Here is a 14,430-nt window from a genome sequence, read left to right on the forward strand (position 1 = left end):
GTCGGATGCACACACCAAACACAGATCAGGTAAGGCCTGGGTGTGGTCTCTGGGTTTCATCCCAAGAGCCATGGGGAGGTGATGGGGGGTTATAAGCTGAGGCCTAACACCATCCAATTTATTTAGCCTTTAAAAAACCCCTCTAGGGGCTTCCCTGGTGGCGCAGTGGTTGGGAGTCCGCCTGCCAATGCAGGGGACACGGGTTCATGCCCCTGTCCAGGAGGATCCCACATGCCGCGAAGCGGCTGGGCCCATGAGCCATGGCCGCTGGGCCTGCGCATCTGGAGCCTGTGCTCTGAGGCGGGAGAGGCCACAGCGGTGAGAGGCCCGCGTACCGGGAAAAAAAAAAACAAAAAAACCCAAAAAACTCTGACTGCCAAGTGGAAGATGCACTGGAGGGAACATAAAGTGAATGTAAAAGCAGGAAGACTGGCTAGTGGCTACTGCAATGGTCCAGGCAAGAGATGCTCAAGGCTGGAACCAGGAAGCTCTGTGCCCCATTCATCCATCCAGTGAGGCCTCCTGTGTACCTGGCCTCAGGCTGGGCCCTCTGTTGAGGACACAGATGACACAGACACTGCCCCAACTCTCCTGGAGCTGACGGCCTGCTTGTAGACATGTCCACAGATAAAACTACGATAGAAGCCTGTGACCTATGATGCGGGATTCAGTTGAACTCCTCAAAGCACCCCCAGCCCCATGCTCCAATGTAAGTAATTTTGAGCATCTGAACTTCTGCCAAGCCAGCCAAGGCCCAAAAGGGGAGTGTAGCCAGCCAGCTCCCTGTTTCCTCCGAGTGAGCAGTGACAGAGGCTCAACTCCCAAAGCAGATCCAGCATGCTCTCCTTCTAAAAGCAGGGGGTCAAATGAAAGCCTGCGGACCAAGTCCAACCCACCACCTGTTGCAATGAACGAAGCTTTACGCTCAGTCATTTCCCCGCAGTCCTCACTTCTTTGTAGCCACATCATCAGAGTGGAATCGTCGCGACAGAGACCATACGGCCTGTGAAGCCTGTAATATTTACTATCTGGTCCTTTAAAGGAAAAGCTTGCTGATCCCTGGTCAAAAGCAACAGAACAGATTCTTAGCTGAGCACAAGGCCACCCGGAATAAAGGCAACATTCCCGTCCACCAGGACACAGGTTCTGATCACTGGGGTGTGTGCAGCTTCCGTTTTCCTTGCCTGTCTCCCCTTTCCCTGGGCTGGAACGTGGACACGGTGTGAACATCTGAGAACCCAGGGGTGGAAGAACATAAACCCTGGACTGCCTTGTATAGAAATAAAATTACATGTTAAGTCATTGTTGTTTCGGGTCTCCGTCACTGTAGCTAAAATATATCCCGATACATGTGACAGATGAGGAAGTTGAGGTGGACCCAGAGGCGAGGTCACTTGTCCAAGGTCGAAGATTGCTAAGGGGTGGAGCCAACATTCCAACCCATGCAATTGAAGTCCAGAGCCCACGTTTTTAGCCACTACTCCATGCTTCTCCAGCCTGTGTCCCTGGGATCCTACCTCCTCCCACCTCCCTCCACAAGTGCAAAGCCCTCAGCTCTCTTATTCTTGAGACTAAGAGCTTTAGGGCCTGTCACACCTGCCACCACATCCCAAACCCCTGGAAGTTGGAATTTCAGCAATCCTCTACTGATGGTTCCCTGAGGGGCTGCCAACACCCAGTAGCTAGTAAAAATGAGAAAAAGGTTATTTCCCTCTTCCCTCTGGCTGCTCCCACCTCTTCTCCTGCCTGAGATCGCTGCTGGGCATGGAGAATTGAAACTGAGCAGGACCTTCTGGCTAGGTTCCTGGCTGGGCCAAAACTGAGGGGAAGGTATTGGCTTTGGTGTCTTGGTTCACAAGGGAGTGTTGACTCCTCCGCTCTGCCCAGCCACAAACTCAGGGTCCATTCCTGCCTCTGGGCCTTTGCACTTGCTGTGCCCTTTACTGGCACACTCTTTCTCCAAATCGTAAAAGCTGGTACAGTACTGGCATAAGGATAGGCATATAGGTCAATGGAAAAGAAGTCAGAGTCCAGAAAGAAATCCTTACATTTATAGTCAATAAATTTTTAACAAGGTGCTAAGACAATTAAATGGGGAAAGGACAGTCTTTTCAACAAATGCTGCTGGGAAAACTGGGTATCCACATGCAAAACAATAAAATTGGACCCCTTCCTCACACTACACACAAAAATTAACTCAAAGTAGATCATAGGGATTTCCCTGGTGGTGTAGTGGTTAAGAATCCACCTGCCAATGCAGGGGACACAGGTTCGATCCCTGGTCCGGGAAGATCCCACACGCCATGGAGCAACTAAGCCCGTGTGCCACAACTACTGAGCCCGCGTGCCACAACTACTGAGACTGCGTGCCACAACTCCTGATGCCCACACGCCTAGAGTCCGTGTTCTGCAACAAGAGAAGCCACCACAATGAGAAGCCCATGTACCACAATGAAAAGTAGCCCCCGCTCGCCGCAGCTCGAGAAAGCCCGTGTGCAGCAACGGAGACCCAACACAGACAAAAATAAATACTAAATGTAAGAGCTGAAACTATAAAACTGTTAGAAGAAAACAAAGGTGTAAATCTTCTTGACCTTGGGTTAGGCAAAGCATTACTAGATATGACACCAAATATACAGGCAACTAAAAATAAATTAGATAAACTGGACTTCAGCAAAATTTAAAACATTGTGCTTCAAAGACTATAAAGAAAGTGAAAAAACAATCTACAGAATATGTAAATTATATATATGACAAGGGACTTACATCCAGTATATACAAAGAACTCTCACAACTTAACAAAAAGACAACTCAGGGCTTCCCGGGTAGTACAGTGGTTAAGAATCCACCTGCCAATGCAGGGGACACAGGTTTGATCCCTGGTCCGGGAAGATCCCACATGCCACGGAGCAACTAAGCCTGTGCGCCGCAACTACTGAGCCTGCACTCTAGAGCCCGCGAGCCACAACTACTGAGCCCACGTGCTGCAACTACTGAGCCCATGCACCTAGAGCCCGTGCTCCACAACAAGAGAAGCCACCGCAATGAGAAGCCCGTGTACCATAACAAAGGGTAGCCCTCTTTCGTCGCAACTAAAAGAAAGTCCACACACAGCAACGAGGACCCAACGCAGCCAAAAATTTAATTAATTAATTGATTGATTTTAAAAAAAGACAACTCAATTAAAAAATAAGCAAAGGATTTAAACAGACATTTCTCCAAAGACGATACACAAATGGCCAATAAGCTCATGAAAAGATGCTCAATATCACTAGTCATTACAGAAATGCAAAACAAAACCACAATGAGACACCACTTCACACCCCCCAAAATGGCTATAATCAAAAAGACAAACAATAACAAGTGTTCTTGAGGATGGAGAGAAACTGGAATCCTCATACAGTGCAGGAGAAAATATAAAACGGTGCAGCAGCTTTGGAAAAGAGTTTGGCAATTCCCTAATGACAGCTGGATTTAGCCACACCCGAAACCATCTAGCCACATACTTTTCAGTTACATGGGCTCTTTTTTTTTTTTTTTTTAAGCCTGTTTGAGCTAGTTTTTCCATTCCTTGTATTTGAGAGTCTCTACTGCTTCACAATCCCAGAGAGACTGCAAGGATCTCGGAATCCCAAAGGTGTCCCCAGTCAGCCCCAGACAAGCATCAAATATGGGTATCTTCAAAATTAATGGAAGCTTGAGCTGCACTACAAAAGCCTCACATGCAAAAGGAGGGAGGTGAGAAGGCTCCTGCCCAGTTCAGAACTTAACACACTGTCTTAATAAGTTACAACAGAGTCAAGTTCAAAAGAGACAGTCTATGGTGCTGAAAACCCTGGAATCCACATCCAAGGTGGAATAGCTACATGAACTTACAGGGCTTGACGCTGAGAACAGTATTTCTGGAAGGAACCCAAAAGCTGCTTGTTAAGAATCTTGGGAGAACCACAAAACTAAGAAGAAACCCTCTGGATCTGCAAGACCTCAGAGGGTCCAAGTGGACCAAGTGTGCACATCTGTGAAATGGGATCACAATCAGATCCTACGGTTGTTGTGTGGATCGAATGGAATGGTGAATGTAGAAGTGTTGGTAATCAGTAAGGACACAATATTTATCATCATCATAATTATTTCCATACTAATCATAGCTGTTACATTTACTATTATTTCTAGTAATAATAACAGTAAAAGTTGTAATCATAGTAGTAATCATGATAGCTAGCACTTGAGCACTTACTACGTGTACCAAGCACTGTTCCAAACTTCAGTTTCTTAAGTCATTTCATCCTCAAATCATCCCAAAGAGGTAGGTACTGTTTTTATCTTCACTCTACAGGTGAGGAGACTGAGGCACAAAGAAGCAAGGCCTCTTGCCCAAGGCCACAGAGCCAGAAAGCAGGACCTGGTAGACACCTCACCACATCCACAGGCCCCTCCAGAAACAGTACCAGTAGGGCGTGAACACCCCCACAAGTAGGCTCTTAGAACAAACACGAAATGTCTGAGCAGGGGCAGGCCCTGGGTATTCCTTGAAAACACTGAGAGCAGAGAAGGGAGGGGGTGTGCGGGGGTCACCCAGCGAATCTGCAGCGGAAGCCCCTCTAGAGCCAGGCTGGGTAACCTTTCCCCAACATCCGTCCTGCCAGCCCCGTGTGGTTTTGCAAGCATGGCTCGAGGTGAGGGCTTCCTGGAAGAGAGGATGTCAGAGCACAGGAACCCACCACTTCCGCTCCCCTCCCATCACATTTACCAAAAGGGTGCCCGCTTGTGTCTGCTCTGTGCGGCCCCATCATGTCCCCGGAGGTGTGGGCACTGGGCCTCAAACTCCAGGCCAAACCGGGCATCAAGGAAACAGCTGCAGCCAACTCCCCCTTTCTTGCTCTGCTTTGCTTGAGATTCAGAAAAGGACCAGGAGAAAAACACAGGGCCCAGAGGCAGAGGAAGACAGGGGTGCAGAGGACACGAGACAGGGAGGCGATGGGACCCCAGTTTTCCCCTGTCCTCTCTCCTGTCCTGGAGTCCAAGAGGGGCCACTCCCGGCCAGCTCCCAGGGCGTGTTCGAGAGCCTTCCATCTCCCAGCCGTAGCTACCGGCTCAAGGAGAGCATAGTGGGGAACTCCCTGGCAGTCCAGTGGTTAGGACTCCATGCTTTCACTGCTACGGTTGCGGGTTTGATCCCTGTGGGATCCGAGCTGACCCAACGAGCCCTGGGACATTCGGGAAGAACACACTCTCTTCTCCCTTGGTAGCCGTGCTCATCAGACACAGGCCTGAGGTTGCTGGAGGCCCATGTTGCCACCATGAGAAGGGAGCCTCCCAGGACTAAAGCTGACACAGAGGAAATCTGAGCCAGGAGATGGGAAGAGCCTGATTCTCGATGGCATCATCTGAGCTCCTGGACGCAGCCGTACGGAGACGGAGCCATAAAACCACAGAGTGAAAACACAGCTGGATTTGTCACTGGAAGAAGTGACAATACCCATTACTTGCCGTGACATGGGGCTCCTGGAGGCTCAAAAGCAGACATGTGGTTAGAAAGTCATGTTGTCTTCTCTACAAAGAGAAAAAGGCAGCCTTGAGGATGGGAACGTCACCAATGGGGGCTGGATCCCATGGAGCACACCCACTTTCTGGGGACACCTCATCCAGCTCCCGGAGGGGCTGATCCTGCACCAGCTGTGGGTCTGTCCAGAGACCTCTGCCCAAGGCACCACCATCAAAGCTCAGGAAGCCAAGCTCTGACCTCATGACCAAGACTTCCTGGTATTTCAGTTCTGGGTCCCTGCATGCCCTGTCTAGGGTGACAGCAAGATGCAAATGAAGAGGCACTAGCAAGACCCACCACCACTTGAAAGAAGAAGAAAAAGAAAAAAAGAAAAGAAAAGAAAAAAAAAACAAGAAACGAAAAACAGCTGTAAGTCTGTGAAAACCCAGAACTGAAAAGCTGCCCGGCACGGTAAAGAAAACCTCCATGCGTGCCTATTATATGAAATATATTTCATGACAATATATTTCCGATTTTAACAATTCCAGCCCCTGCTGCAGGTTGAAAACTGTAGCGCCTTGGATTAGGAATTAATGGGGGAAAGGAAATAATGCTCATGGGTCTTAAAAACTCCTTCCTTCCACTTGGAGAGATGGTGGGAGACAGCAGGAAGAGGGCTCAGTTCTGGGAGTTCACGTTCTGGCTTTGATGAGGACATGCCATGTGACCTTGGGCAAGTCTCATCCCCTTTCCAAGCCTTGGTCTCCTGGCTACGCAATGCATGACTGGATCAGAGCCTGGGTCACAATCCAGACGCTGCAGGCCAAATGCTATTGCCAGGCTCTCTCAGCAAAGCAGAAGTTCTAGCCACCTTTGGTCTGTGCTTCCACCGGACAACAGCAATTGGCTGACCTGACTGGTGGTCACCCCCATAGACGGGACCTGTGTGCTATATAGTCTGTCACAATCCCCATCCCAACCCACTGGGTTACATCCAATCTACTCACTCACTTCCTTCACCTGCCCTGCAGGCACCTGTGTTTGACACCCTGGGTTGGTATCTACTGACATTCAGTGGTGGGGCTCCAACATGCAGTGACTCTATATCCAACTTCCAAAGGAGGTCCTAGCACACCTTCCTGCAAAAGTCTACATCCTGCACTCCCAATTCCAGGTTCTAGGGAGGACAGGGTAAACTTGGGAGAGATAATGATGGTGGTAGTGGTAGTTTTAAATTCCAATTTAGTAGAAGAAAAAAAAGAAAGAAAGGAAGGAAGGGGGTGAGGGAAGGAGAAAGGAAGGAAAACAAGAGTAACTAAACCAAAGAAACTAAAACTATCCAAAATAAAGCAAGAAAGGGGGAAAAAAGAAGCATTAAAAAAGAGGACAAATTAAAAAGTTTTATAAAGCTGGTAGAAACAAGATCAAATATATCAATAAATATAAGTAGACTAAATAAACTCTCCTGTTCAAAGATAGAGACTGACAGGATAGACTTTAAAACTTTAACTTCATACTGCTTACAAAAGAAGTATCTAAAATCTAAGGATACAATACAGATGGCCAACAAACACATGAAAAGATGCTCAACGTCACTAATTATTAGAGAAATGCAAATAAAATTATAATGAGGTATCACCTCACACCGGTCAGAATGGCCATCATCAAAAAATCTACAAACAATAAATGCTGGAGACGGTGTGGAGAAAAGGGAACCCTCTTACGCTGTTGGTGGGAAGGTATCAATAAACTGATACAGCCACTAAGGAGAACAGTATGGAGGTTCGTTAAAAAACTAAAGACAGAACTACCAGAACTACTGTATGACCCAGCAATCCCACTCCTCGGCACGCACCTGGAGAAAAACATAATTCAAAACGATACATGCGGGCTTCCCTGGTGGCGCAGTGGTTTAGAGTCCACCTGCCAATGCAGGGGACACGGGTTCGTGCCCCAGTCCGGGAAGATCCCACATGCCGTGGAGCAGCTGGGCCTGTGAGCCATGGCCGCTGAGCCTGCGCGTCTGGAGTCTGTGCAACAGTGAGAGGCCTGCGTACCGCAAAAAAAAAAAAAAGATCCATGCACCCCAATGTTCACTGCAGCACTATTTACAATAGCCAGGACATGGAAGCAACCTAAGTGTACATCAACAGAATGGATAAAGAAGATGTGGTACGTATATACAACGGAATATTACTCAGCCAGAACAAGGAACGAAATTGTGCAATTTGCAGAGACGTGGATGGACCTCAAGACTGTCGTACAGAGTGAAGTAAGTCAGAAAGAGAAAAACAAATATCGTACAATATCGCTTATATGTGGAATCTAGAAAAATGACAGAGATGAACTTATCTGCAAAGCAGAAATAGAGACACAGACGTAGAGAACAGATATATGGGGATGGGGGTGGCAGGGGGGAAGGAGGGGTGGGATGAATTGGGAGATTGGGATTGACATATATACACTGCTATGTATAAAATAAATAACTAATGAGAACCTACTGTATAGCACAGGGAACTCTACTCAGTGCTCTGTGGCGACCTACATGGGAAGGAAATCCAAAAACAGAGGGGATATATGTATGCATATAGCTGCTTCACTTTGCTGCACAGCACAAACTAACACAACATTGTAAAGCAACTATACTCCAATAAAAATTAATTTTAAAAAAATCTAACGGTACAGAATTGTTAATAGTAAGAGGATGAAATAAGATATATCATGAAAAGACTAATCAAAAGAAACCTATGGTAGCTTATTAATATTGAACAAAACAGACTTTGAGACAATAAAAATATAGCTCATACTTACTAGGCACTTATAAGCCCTTTATCGGTATTATTTCATTTAATCTTCACAGTAACCAATGATAAGGCACTATTTGACAGAGGAGCAAACTGAGGCACAGAGAGTTTGTCATTTCTCAAAGAGGTAATACTAATAAGAGGAGGAGTTGGGATCAATAAAAATAAAAATCATTACATTATCAGAGTAGCTAACATTTACCAAGCATGACTGACTATACCTAGTAAAATGCAAAGTGCTCTCATGGGTTTTCTCAGGCATTGTCTCATTGATCTTTGCAGCAAGCCTGGGAGGTAGTGACTTTACAGATAGGGTAATGGGGGCACAGAGAGGTTCAGCAACTTGCCCTCAGTCACACAGCTAAGAAGAGGTGGAGCTGGAATTTCAAACTTAGACTCTTAACCATCACGCAGAGCATGGCAGGAAGCAGAATGCAGGCAGGACTCCGAGGAAGAGTGGTCTGGGAGGCCCCTAGTAAGACCAGGAATTGGAGCTTGGCTTTGAAAGGGAGAGGAGAGAGCAGGTCCCCCACCCTGAGGGAGTCGAGCAGCCCGAGGCTATTGCTGCTCACCACACGGAAAGAGCCTGAATTGGGGCTGGTGCAGTCAGAGGTGCTGAAGCAGCTGTGGGCAAGGTGTCAGCGCTCAGCCCAAGAGGCAAGATGCAGGGCGGGCACTGTGGTTGGGGGGGAAGACGACAGCGGGGGCAAAGGGGGCCACAGAAAAGAGACCTGTGACTTCCTGTGCCTTCTCGGCAAGACGGCAACAATGCCAGATCCCCAGCAGATTAGGAACTCACCTCGTAACATCAGGGTCAGAGAAGAATTCCAAAGAGATGACCCGAGGTAGCCAGAATGAAGAGAAAGAATTCCGGCAAATCAACACAAAAGACACCTATCCAACAGAACACGAGCAAATGACATGAAGAGGCGGTTCTCATAAAATGCCTGTCTCCACTGCCACCACCCTGGTCCAGTCACCTCCTGCCTGGACCACTCGTTCGTATCAACGCCTCCCTGGTCTCCCCGCCCCTCGCCTCCACCCTCATCACCCCACAGCCCCTTCTCCACAAACAGTCTGAGGGATCCTGTGAGAACTAAGATCCTGTCCCTCCTCTGCTCAAAATCTTCCCATGGTGCCCACCTCACTCAGAGCAGACAAAGACCCCACAAGGCCCCACATAATCCGGGCCCACCACCTCTCTAACCTCACTCCCCGACTCTCTCCCTCAGGTCCTCCCCTCTGGTCACACAGGCCTCCTCACTGTTCCTCAGATGCACTCCTGCCTCAGGGCCTTTGCACTGGCTCTTCCCTCTGTCTGGAAGACTCTTCCCCCAGGTACCTGTATGGCCCCCTTCCTCACCTCCTTGAGGTCTTGGCACAAATGTCACTTTCTCCATCTATCACTCCTGGACCTTACTAACCCTGATTTTTTTTTCCATAGTATTCATGCCATCTAAACAAGTATACACATTTCCTATTCATTCATTTGTTGTCTGTTTCTACCCCCCCAATAGAATGTCAGACCACAGAAGAAGGGGTTTGGGCAGTTTTTGTTCACTTTGTATCTCCAGCACCTACTATAATGCCTGACATATAATAGCTGCTCAATGGTTGGTGAATGAATGAACGGCTCCAAAAACCCTAGACAGTGCAGCACCCACTGTGGCTCCCCTCCTGGAGATAATCAGGAAGACTGAAAGAGATGTGTTACGGAAGTACTAGTCTCACGGTGTGATTCACTGTGCTTGGTGTTATCTTCTCCCCTCTCCCACCACCCACCCCACGTAAAGTTTCCTCCTGTGCCACCTAAAATCCTTTGGTGAGCTGTGAGCGGTACACGTCCCACACTCTGGGAAACACACCACTCCCCAGTCATCCCCGTGCACCAAGAACTGATGCCGACACCTCCTTAGTGATGGACCACGGGCCATCCCCAGGGGCACCACACTCCTGACGGCCAAGGAGACAGAGGTAACAACCAAATGGCAAGGTCCTCACACTGTGTGTAGGTGACAGCTGCATCACCCACAGATAGACGTGGGAGGCACAGAAGACACTGGAGCCTATGCAGGGTCCCGAGGCTATACCCTGAGCAGAGATCCTGCAGAAGCATCCCTGACACAACCCCTCTGCAGCTGCGGTCCCAGAAGATGGCTCCCAGGACATGCCCAGTTTCGGCCCAGAATGTTTGATCTGGCCATCTACGGAGATGAGGGCGAGGCAGCAGGTGGGAGGGGAGACAGGTCTGGGGGAAGGGGAGAGCCAAGCATTTGCTTTGGGATATGGCGGGTAGAAGGTGCCTGTGAGACTTTCAAGCGGAGAAGTCAAGTGGGCAGGAGAACAAGACCAGGTTTAGGTGAGAGGTCCAGGCTGGAAGTCATCGGACAGAGACGGGGTCTAAAGCCATGGGAATGTCCACCTAGAAACTTCTGCGTGGATGTTCACAGCAGCAGTATTCATAATCTCCAGAAAGTGGAAACAACCCAAGCGCCCATCAACTGATGAACGGATAAGCAAAACACGGTATACCCACACAATGGAATATTATTCCGCCACAAAAAGGAATAAAGTGGTGATGTATACTACAACATGGATGAACCCTGAAAACACTGTGCTAAGAAAGAAGCCAGACACAAGAAGCTACGTATTATATGATTCCACGCATATGAAATGCCCAGAGTAGGCAAATTCACAGAGATAGAAAGTAGATGAGTGCTTGCCGGGGGCTGCGGGAAGGAGTGGAAAGGGAAGTGGCTGTCCGTGGATCCAGAGTTTCTCTTGGGGGTGATGCAAATGTTCTAAAATTATTGTGGTGATGGTTGCACAACTTTGGAATATACTTTAAAAGGGGGGTGGGGCATGGAATGGATGAGGCCACCGCAGGTGCAAATCTGGATAGAAAAATGGCCCATGGACTGAGCCCACCTACACTTGGAGGCCTGGAAGGTGAGGAATCAGCAAAGGAGACTGAAAGCAAGGGGTCAGAGAGGCAGGAGACAAAGGGAACAGGGGACTGGAGGGGAAGCTGCCCCTTTAGACAGATGTGCCCCTCCTGTTTGCCCCCTGCCGGCCTCAACCCGCTTCCATTACATACCAGGCCCTTGTGGGTCCAGTCCGAGACCGAAGCGCCAAGGGACAGGCACTGGGTCTGTCTTGCTCACAACGGTGGCCCTGAGCCGTGCCAGCAGCTGGTGTGCGTGCCAGTAAGATCTGCACGTCACCAGGCAATAACTAAAAGGGTCCGTGACAGTGGGTCTCCCCTCGGGAGCTTGCCATTTGAGCCTCAGGGGCACCACCCCAAACCCGAATCATTTTCTGGGCAACGGTGATGGAAAACACAGCAGAGCCTGCAAATGCCAACTGGCTACCCCAGACCTGGGCTGAAGGCTGGAACAGAACGTTATGGCTATTCTTAGGCAACGTTTCAAGGTCAGCTTTTGGGGGCTATTCCCAAAGAGACTTTCATTTTCGCCTCGTCCCCCTTCCCACCCAGGCTCCTCGACCCTGTTCACCTACTCAGTTCAAAGTTCAGCTCAAACAATGGGGCTCGGAAGGTCACGGGGACATCTGCGAGGGCGTCAGAATCGGAGGGGGTGTGGGCAGGACTGAGGGTTCGGGCTCAGCTGCCCCAGGCTCATAGGATCATCTTTGAAAATCCACTGGAAAATGTGACAGAAAAAAGGAACTCAGGAGGGGTACGTACAGTTCCCCTCAATCCCAGCTGTTTTCTGATGCAAACATTCCAGCTGTGGGTGCCAAAGGCCAGCACTCTGAGCAATTCTGTCGGGCGGGGAGCGTGGCATGTCCCCACAGGAATCTCAGGCCCTGCTGGCAGGTGCCCCAGTGCTCTCTGAGCCCCGGATAAACACAGCTGGAGATGGAGGAAACGGGACGTGTAAACAGCCATTTGGTTTGGAGGAAAACCCACAGCTCCGCTTCCTCATTGTTTCCTGTGGGCAGTTATTCCTCCATCAATTGCAAGCGGATTCTCTCTCTCGCTCTCTCTCTATCTCTCTCTGTCTCTCTCTGTCTCTCTCTCTCTCTCTCTCCCCTCTCCTGGGAAGCCACAGTCCAGGAATCTCACCGGGCCAGACTGTGGCCCCTGGGGCTGAGCAGGCCTCAGAAACACCTGGACTTCACATCGAGAGCTTAGAGTCCACCAGGACATACGGGTCCAGCCCCACTGGTTGTTAAAATACATTACGGTAACTGCCACTCCAAGCAGCCACTGGGATACCAGACTTTCCCAAGATCCAGAAACCAAAGTGTTCGTACCTAGGGAACCTTGGCTGGGGTCTGGGGCTGTAGCTGGCGATTCTTCCAATGGGTCAGATATTCAAGGTTTTGAAACCCAGGAAAGGAGCAAACTGGCCACCAAGCCACAAAACACAAGGCCACCAACCTTCCCAGACCCCCACCTAGGGAACTGAGAAGGTCAGCATCCCCGACACCCCAGCACTTCTCCAAAGTGCTTCTCAACAGGCAGTGTAGCCTGATGGTTAGGGCGCAGAACTCTAGAATCAGACTCTGCCCAGGTTCCAATCATGGTTCCTCCCGCTTACCTAACGTGAGACCTTAAACGGGCCACTTCCCTTGTCTGTGCCTCTGTGCCTCATCTCTAAAGTGGGGCTGATCACAGCGCCTACTTCATTGAGTTGCTGTAAGAGTTAAGTAAATAAATCTTTAATCATCATATCAACCCTATCAGTACTATTAATACAAAGGCTGTATTACAGACAGGGAAACTGAGGCCCAGGGAAGTGACTTTCCCAAGGCTAAGCAGCCAGTAAATGGCAGAGCTAGAATTCAAACCCAGTCAGCCTGTGACTGCAAAGCCTGGCTCCAATCCAGGGGTCAGCAAATTCTTTCTGTACATGGCCGGACTGTAAATATTTTCAGCTTTGCTGGCCACAGCTGGTCTCTGTCACATATTCTTCTTTGCTTGTTTGGGGGGCTTTCTTAACAACCCTTAAAAAAATGTAAACACCATTCTTAGCTCACGGATTGTACAAAAACAGCCCATGGGCTGGATGTGGCACACAGGCCACAGTTTTGCCAACCCCTGCCCTAAACCGCTGCAGAATACTACCTCTTAAATGCCGGCAACTGATTCAAGTTTGGAAAACACACCAAACGAATGAAGTGAAGCACATCTGCAGGTCCAGTGCAGTCCACAGGTTACCAATTTACAAGTTCCACCTGCAGCTTCTTCAGCACCATGATGAAGAGCTGAGCTACTTATGGCATTTCCAACACCTGTCTGGGGATCAAAGCAGCTGCAAGAACAACTGCAGATGGTTCTTTCAGCTCCCTGGGAGGCATCAACAGCAGCAGGCCAGAGGAGGTGCAGGGAGAGCGGGGTCCTACCACCCACGGATACGCATGTTAAAGGCCTGTGTTCACAGGCAGAGCTGATGGCCCCCGCGAGGGTCTGGCCAAACACTGTCTCCAGCAGAAAGGCAAGTTCAAGAATCCCCAGTACCTTTCCCCTCCCCTCTCCCTTTCAGCTCATGGAGCAAAGATGCATGTGGCCCCAGTGTGCAGGTGCATGAATGAGGCACCACCAGCCCAATTAATCCACCAGCAGGGACCCCAGGAAACAGCTGTCAGACAGCAGGCCTTCAGGATGGAGCCTGGGCAGGCTCAGGCCGACAGCCACCATCTCCAAGGGCGGAAAAGCCTGGGCTGAAAGCAGTGGATGGCGGCAGAGCCATGCACCCAGCTGGAGATCTGCCTGGAAGCTGACTCGGAAGTTGAGGATCGAGACTTCTTGGGCCCTCCCACAGGCAGCACATCTTCCCCTGGTCCGCCTGACCAAGAGTAAGTCAAATGTGGCTGGGCAGGGAGGGAGACAGCAGGTGTGCCGATGGCTCTGGTTTACGCCCCCTGCATCTGCACCCGCACCCCTCTTCCACCAAGAGCCCAGATTTGGGTGAGGGGGTCCCTCTCTCTCCATCACTGGACTTTTGGCCTGTGGGAAACAGTGACTGGTGGGAGCGCATGACACAAGTCTGTGCCAATCAGAGCTGGCTTGCTCAGGGTTGATCGGTTCAGGGGTGGAGCACCCGACTGTGGTCTCAGCCAATCAGAACACGACACTGCCCTGCTCACTGTCATTGGACCATATCTCAGCCAATC

General features: G+C 49.7%; 1 protein-coding gene across 1 annotated transcript in view; it reads right to left on the reverse strand.

The window, feature by feature from the left end:
• The window catches only part of PREX1 (phosphatidylinositol-3,4,5-trisphosphate dependent Rac exchange factor 1), a 197,231-nt gene that overhangs the window by 79,422 nt on the left and 103,379 nt on the right, over positions 1 to 14,430 (reverse strand). The window lies entirely within an intron of this gene.

Source organism: Leucopleurus acutus, assembly GCF_964270905.1.
Source record: "Leucopleurus acutus genome assembly, chromosome: 16".
In the NCBI taxonomy this organism is placed as follows: Eukaryota; Metazoa; Chordata; class Mammalia; order Artiodactyla; family Delphinidae; genus Leucopleurus; species Leucopleurus acutus.